The sequence below is a fragment of the Odocoileus virginianus genome, chromosome 12 (assembly GCF_023699985.2).
Source record: "Odocoileus virginianus isolate 20LAN1187 ecotype Illinois chromosome 12, Ovbor_1.2, whole genome shotgun sequence".
Taxonomy (NCBI): Eukaryota; Metazoa; Chordata; class Mammalia; order Artiodactyla; family Cervidae; genus Odocoileus; species Odocoileus virginianus.
This window is the reverse complement of record NC_069685.1, coordinates 56,433,932-56,441,022: the sequence shown is the minus strand read 5'-3', so window position 1 is coordinate 56,441,022 and position 7,091 is coordinate 56,433,932. Positions and strand designations below refer to the sequence as shown.

At 41.8% G+C, this 7,091-nt stretch overlaps 1 long non-coding RNA gene across 1 annotated transcript; it reads right to left on the bottom strand.

The window, feature by feature from the left end:
• Window positions 1-1,448: 1,448 nt before the first annotated feature.
• LOC139037717 (uncharacterized) lies at window positions 1,449-7,053 on the bottom strand. Its single transcript, XR_011490556.1, has 3 exons — window positions 5,279-7,053; window positions 3,937-4,055; window positions 1,449-1,795 (listed from the first exon to the last, which is right to left on the bottom strand). It is a non-coding gene; the product is annotated as an uncharacterized lncRNA (long non-coding RNA).
• Window positions 7,054-7,091: the final 38 nt, after the last annotated feature.

Sequence of the window (7,091 nt, the reverse complement as noted above, 5' to 3'; positions counted from 1 at the left end):
CAACCCAGGGATTGAACCCGGGTCTCCTGCATTGCAGACAGATTCTTTACCATCTGAGCCACCACGGAAGCCTAATCCCTTCTTAATTCTGCTCCCAACCTCTTGAATCCTTTTCTCCAAATTGACTCTCATCTTCCATTCTTCAACACCCTGGGACAAACTGCGAAGTCTTGGTTTATATGGACAGCAGCAGTGATGGGCAAACCCTCTGGTTTCTTGCTTCCAGGTTAAACTGCACAACACAGGAAGTGCCTCTGGGAGCCCAGCTGGCGGAGATTGCAAACCCTGTTTCCAGTCCCTTCCTTATCCACTCCAGCAATAAATTCCAAAAATGATCCTGCCCCAGACCCCATGATGTCAAGATTTTGTGCTTTTCTGTGAAGCTCTGGTCTCAGAGATCAAAGTTAGAAGCACAGCCCCTGGGGGCCCGGTGGAGAACTTCCAGAAAGACTCATTCACATCCAGTAGGAACTCGCAGCGACCCCAACTCACACACGCACTTTTCATTCTCACCAGCAGCCTCTGAGCCGTTCTCTGCAGCCAAACGGGAGAAAGTCCCCACACCTTCTCTTAATTTATTGCCCAAAGAGGCAGGGTTAGAGCTTCGGAGACGATCTTATGCACAAAAGCCAGCTGAGAGTTTCAAAGTTCCGAGGGAGGGTCAGGTGGCACCCTTTGCTTACATTTTTCCAAAATGCAACATCTGATGGGTTTTTTTTTTTAATCCCGGAAAAGCAAGAGGCACTGTAGGATGGCTGTTTCTCTCTAGTCTGTTCATCCAATTGATGACAGGCAGTGAGCATAAAGTGTAAATGTCAAAATTAAACCCTCTCTCGACAAGGAAACTAATCACAAAACATTAAGTCTAACCTTCAGTCTTATAGCTACTCAATTAGGCAAATCTTTAGGCCGAGCATCTATTCAGGAATTCCTGTTCTGTTTTTTTCTCCCCCTCTCACTTTCAAGTTTAGAGATTGGTGAACATCGTTAATTTCATTGTGTGTTAATATCAAAATATCTACACAAACTCATTATGCACCAGTCTATGGGTTAAAAGGAATGTAAAACACGGAGACCCAAAGTATGTTCCCAACTTGATGTAATGTTTTGCCAAAAAAAAAAAAAAAAACAACAGTAAAAAGAATGTGTTGTGGTCCACTGAGTTTGAGAAATGCTGCATTGTCCTCACCCTTTCGGAAACTCACAAAGTATATTAGCATAATAAAGGCTCTGAGAAGTACTGCAAAAAAAGAAAGTGATGGCCCTTTGTTTAACCTAGCACTTTCTACAAAAGGAGTACATGGCAAATATTAGCATCCCACCAAACTAATTCAGTGGAACACATTTTAGGAAATCTCATTTTAGAGTAATGCTTATTGCAAGACCAGATCACCAACTGAGGTGAAGTTTTATTGAATGAAGTTTTATTGTCAACTTTACACTTTCGCTGTATACACCAAAATTTACCCATGGAACATGAATTTCTTTCACAACCAGCAGGAGAAAAAATAAATGTGTAGATAGGCTCAGTTCAGTTGCTCAGTCCTATTCAACTCTTTGAGACTCCTTGGACTACAGCACGCTAGGCTTCCCTGTCCTGATGGAGCTTCCCAACTCCTGGAACTTGCTCAAACTCATGTCCACCGAGTCTGTGATGCCACCCAACCACCTCATCCTCTGTCATTCCCTTCTCCTTTGACCTTCAATCTTGCCCAGCATCAGGGTCTTTTCCAATGAGTCGTTTCTTTGCATCAGGTGGCCAAAGTGTAGATAGGTGGATAGTTGCTATTCAGCTCTGTAAAAACAAATAAAGGGAAATCTGACTAAAATGAAGTCAAGAAGCCAGGAGGGGGAGCTCTCACATACTTACCACTCAGGTCAAGACAGATCCCAACAGGAATCCAGCAGGAAGTGACACTACTGTACTTTTCTCTCTCCAGCAGAAAGGGGAAAAAAATCTTCTCCTTGCCTGGCAACAGCTCAGCCAATGGAAAGTCATTATACTTCAAACTCCCAGTTTCCTCCAATGAAATCTTTGTTTATTAAGAGCTCCTCCCAGTTTCCCCTTCTCCTCTATAAGAGTTTCCTTGCCTTTGAGAACTGAGCTTGCATGTGGTTCTCCATAGTTCCCTGTCCTAAATTGCAGTTGTTTCAGTTCAGTTCAGTCCCTCAGTTGTGTCCGACTCTTTGTGACCCCATGCACTGCAGCACATCAGGCCTCCCTGTCCATTACCAACTCCCAGAGTTTACTCAAGCTCATGTCCATTGAGTCGGTGATGGGATCCAACCATCTCATCCTCTGTCGTCCCCTTCTCCTCCTGCCCTCAATCTTTCCCAGCATCAGGGTCTTTTCAAATGAGTCAGCTCTTTGCATCAGGTAGCCAAAATATTGAAGTTTCAGCTTCAACATCAGTCCTTCAGTGAACACCCAGGACTGATCTCCTTTAGGATGGACTGGTTGGATCTCCTTGCAGTCCAAGGGACTCTCAAGAATCTTCTCTAACACCACAGTTCAAAAGCATCAATTCTTCAACCCTCAACCTTCTTTATGGTCCAACTCTCATATCCCTACATGACTACTGGAAAAACCATAGCCTTGATTAGATAGACCTTTGTTGGCAAAGTAATGTCTCTGCTCTTTAACATGCTGTCTATGTTGATCATAACTTTTCTTCCAAGAAGAAAGCGTCTTTTAATTTCATGGCTTCTGTCACCATCTGCAGTGATTTTGGAGCCCTAAAAAATAAAATCTGCCATTTTTTCCAGTGTTTCCCCATCTATTTGCCATGAATTGATGGGACTGGATTCCATGATCTTTGTTTTCTGAATGTTGAGATTTAAGCCAAGTTTCTCACTCTCCTCTTTCACTTTCATCAAGAGTCTCTTTAGTTCTTCTTCAATTTTTTTTCTACTCCTAAATCAATCCATGTCTCTGGTTAAAAATAACTTCTGTTTTATTGTTCAGGATTAACACCTCTGAACCTATTTGGAAGTCTGAAAGCAGCTTAATGCATATGATCATCTCTGTGTCACTTATATTACCAAAAAATTTAAAACCCCATGTATATCCATACAATGAAATATTATTTAATCATTTAAAAAGGCAATGTCAGAGTTCTTAATGACACAGAACATACCTATAAATATAAGGTATAAATGCTAAGTAAAAATCATGACACAGAACTACGTATTTTTTCTTAACTATGAAAAAATACTTGTGTCCACAGACAAAAAAAAAGAAAGCAATATGGATTAACTGAGAGTATCCCTGGATAGTTGAATTATGATTTACTTCACATTTTTCTTCACGCATTTAGATTTTTATAGTAAGCATAAGTTTGGAAGAAAATTGATTTTGCTGTTTACAGCATACAATTTCCTCTAACAGGGAGGGGAAAATATATTTGCATGCCAGATTAAATTAATTATGCTATAGAATTACACTATCAACAAATACTAATTGTGGTTTGAGAAGAGGGAGATGAGGGAGTTAGGGATTCCTCAAAAGTCAGCTCATAATTTTTCAGATTATTAGAGGATAGGCTTGCCAGTTTTGGCAAATAAAAATATAAGACCCTCAGTTAATTGAATATTATATCATTGAATTTTTTGCATTTGTAAAAGAAAATTATTAATATTGCATTGGAGCAACAAGGAGAATAATAAAACCCACAGAAATTGCCTATGTGATTACAAATGTCTTAGTGACACTATATATAATATGGAGTGATCTTAACAGAATAAATACCCTTGCATCATGCTTTTATGTCATTGTAAAAGTTTATTTAGTATCCAAAATATATATATTATATATATTTGGCTTTCAAAAACATATTTTTAGAAGAGTATATCCCATGCAATATTTGGAATATGCTTATATTAATAAAAATATTTGTTATTTCAAATTCAAATTCAACTGTACATCCTATTTCTTACCTGGTAACCCTAGGTGGGTGGGCACATGCCAAGCAATCTGGGAAGATGACATCCCAGGTGAGTGCTCAGATTGATTTCGATACTTTTCCATTTTTTTACAGTTGGGTGTGTAGCTCCACCTGGGAAAGTAGGATTCCTTTTGCAATTAGGGCTCTTAACATCTAGTCCATTCATTCAATCAACAAACCTTGTGGACCAACTATTTTGTACTGGGCACAGTGATGGATACTGAGGTGAGAGTATGGAAGTGACAAATAGGGCAGTTGGTGTGCTGAGCTGAATTTGACCACCTTGGGGGTCTAGTCAATCTTTCAGGATATGATTGTGCTCAATCATATTAAGGGGGGGCTCCCACTCCCCCTTCTTCCCTGAACACTCAGACGAGATCGGGCATGTTCAGGATGGCATGGCCATAGATTTCCCCGTACACTCAGGAAGAAGGAGCCATAATACTAGGGAATGCATCTCTTCTCCAGACACACACACACACACACACACACACACACACCATATTCATTTCACCATCATGCTTACATTTGAGGGGGTGGAATAGGAGGAAGGATCAGGGCCCTGGACTTGACCTGAGGAAAACTGTCAAAAGGGAGGTGGAAGCCATCATAGCAAATGCCATCCACATCCCAACTTTCCTTCGAGCGTGTCCTGCAGTGGGCACTGGACACTTTCTCCTCTATGATGTCAGGGAGCCAGGTCTCCTGTGCCCACATAGTCTGAGGCCAGGGGGACTGGATGTGGAGCCAGACAGAGTCCAGCGGGGGGGCAAGGAGGGGGTGACTAGCATGGTTGTCACAAGACTCTTGGTCAAGGGACAAGCCCCCAGCTAGTCTACAACCCATCTACAAAGGGAAATGGATTAGCGGCTCACTTTCAATCAGGCTGAGTTACGAGCTCAGCGATTTGTGGGACGTTTACATGAACCAGAAGATGTGTTATCTGATGAAAATTGCTTCATTTAATATCCTAGCTTGACAGGCAAAGAACTGTACCTCTCTGGGAGAATCTGCCAGGGTGAATGATTTTTTTTCCCCTAAGTCCCTGGACATGTTTATCCTCACTATACCCAGCAAAGAACAGAAAAACAGTTTTGGGGTCCAGTGGGCAGTCTGCCATTGGGCTGTGGGCCCAGGGAGGCCTCAGAATATCCACTTTCATTGCATTACCCAAAGGCAGCCACACTCAACCTATACCCTGGGATGTGAGTGGTCCAACTGGAGGTTGTTAGAGAGGAAGCCAGTCAAGCACAGTTCAAAGCCTAGCTGTTGATGAATTATGATTCAGCATAGAGTTTTTTAAAAAAATTAAAGATATAAAAATAGAGGCTTACCATGAGGGCGCTGTGTTTCCACAAGTTTTTTGTTCATTAATTTCAGACAAAGCTACTGAGGGCTTGCCAGGCCATTCACAAATTTAGCACGCAGCAGAATCACAGGTAGGGCTTGTAAATTTCAGGTTGCTGGGTTCCACTGTCAGCTTCTGACTCAGTGGGTTTGGGGCAGAACCCAAGAATTTGCATTTCTTACAAGTTTCCATGTGTGGCCACAAACCATACTTTGAGAACCACTCGGCCGGGAGCATGGAAAACAGTGTCGCCGGGAATCTCCTTGCCCCATAAGTTCTATACAAGACAGGCTCAAAGCCCCCATTCCATGCCTTAGAGAAACCAAAACCCCACCCAGGATGTCTGTCGCCTCCAGGGAACTTATGATCTCATTGTCACCTTGAATGTCAGGGGTTAACTTCTACTGTTTGTTAATCACTGTGTTTTCTTTTTTTGTTTTTTTTAATACAGTCCACCCTTGTACAAATTTTGCCCTTTTCCTTATTTCAGATCAAGTAAAATAAAAACAAAAATAATCTCATAAGGTTTCTGGTTATGTTAAAGCTTTCATTTAGAACTAAAAGATACTAGCAGGGCTTACATTGCAGACGTGCAAAACAGTTCAAATTAATAGTTAGACATCCCTGATGTCCAAAATCTCTGATCACCTCCCACCACTGGAGGATTGCATCCCTAGCCCTTCCCTAGCCCTTTGCTGTGTGTGGCAGATTTTCCCCAGCTCCTCCTTCTGTTTCTACCCCCTCCATCTCTTCTTCTCATCCCTGCCCCACTCTCCTCTCTAGGCTCCACCTCTTGGAATTCCAAATCCTCCATACTCCATTTCCCTGCAGATGCCCTTCTCTCTAGCTTTACTTCCATACTCAGATCCAGCTCCATTTCTGCATATCCAAAGTTGGGTAAGTTCTAAGCAAGACAAAAGACTTTACTTTTGGCAGGAAGGTTGCTGGAGTCACTTACAGTCCACCCTGTTCCCCTCCTTCAAGGGTTGTTGCTGTTGTTCAGTTGCCAGGCATGTTCGACTCTTTACGACCCCATGGGCTGCAGCTTTTCAGGCTTCCCTGCTCCTCGTCATGTCCCAGAATTTGCCCAAGGCTCATGTCCATTGAATCCGTGATACCATCCAAACATCTCATCCTTTTTAATCTCTTTATCCTTCAAAGGTGAAGGGATGAATAATAGTACATGTCTGGGCCAGGCTAACAGAAATGACACCTGTCACATTATTACAGTATTAGTGTGTATTTTCAAGTACTGTAACTATTGAGCGCTCTGGGATGAAGGTCAGAGGACAAGAACAACAGTTCTAGCTATAGAAACCATGGAGAACTTCCTAGAGGAGGCAACACTTAAGCTGAATTTTAAAGGATAACTGAAATTCACCTCTTATATAAAGTGGGAAGGGTAATCCCAGAAGAGAGAATAACATAAGGATAAAGATACAACTGTTGACAACTTTCTTTAAGGAAATTCTCGTACTCATTTTTCCTCCATGTTCATTACCTTCTGTTAGAGATGATAAGAACTAGTTTTAGGCCTCCTGTAGCAAATGCTGTCAGTAGGCTCAACTCATTTCTTTAGCGTGTGTGAGTACTCAACAGCCTTTACTATCTTCAGCTTTGAACTTTGGGTCAAATTCCAAGATAGAGAAGTCCTTTTTTATAATCCCATTACACTGGTGAGCAATTATTGGACACCTACTGTTCAAGAATCTGTGCGTGCTGAGCATGTAGAGAAGAGATATTTGAGACTTCGCACCTACTCCAAGGGTCTGAAATATAACTGAGGGGGCAAAGTGTCT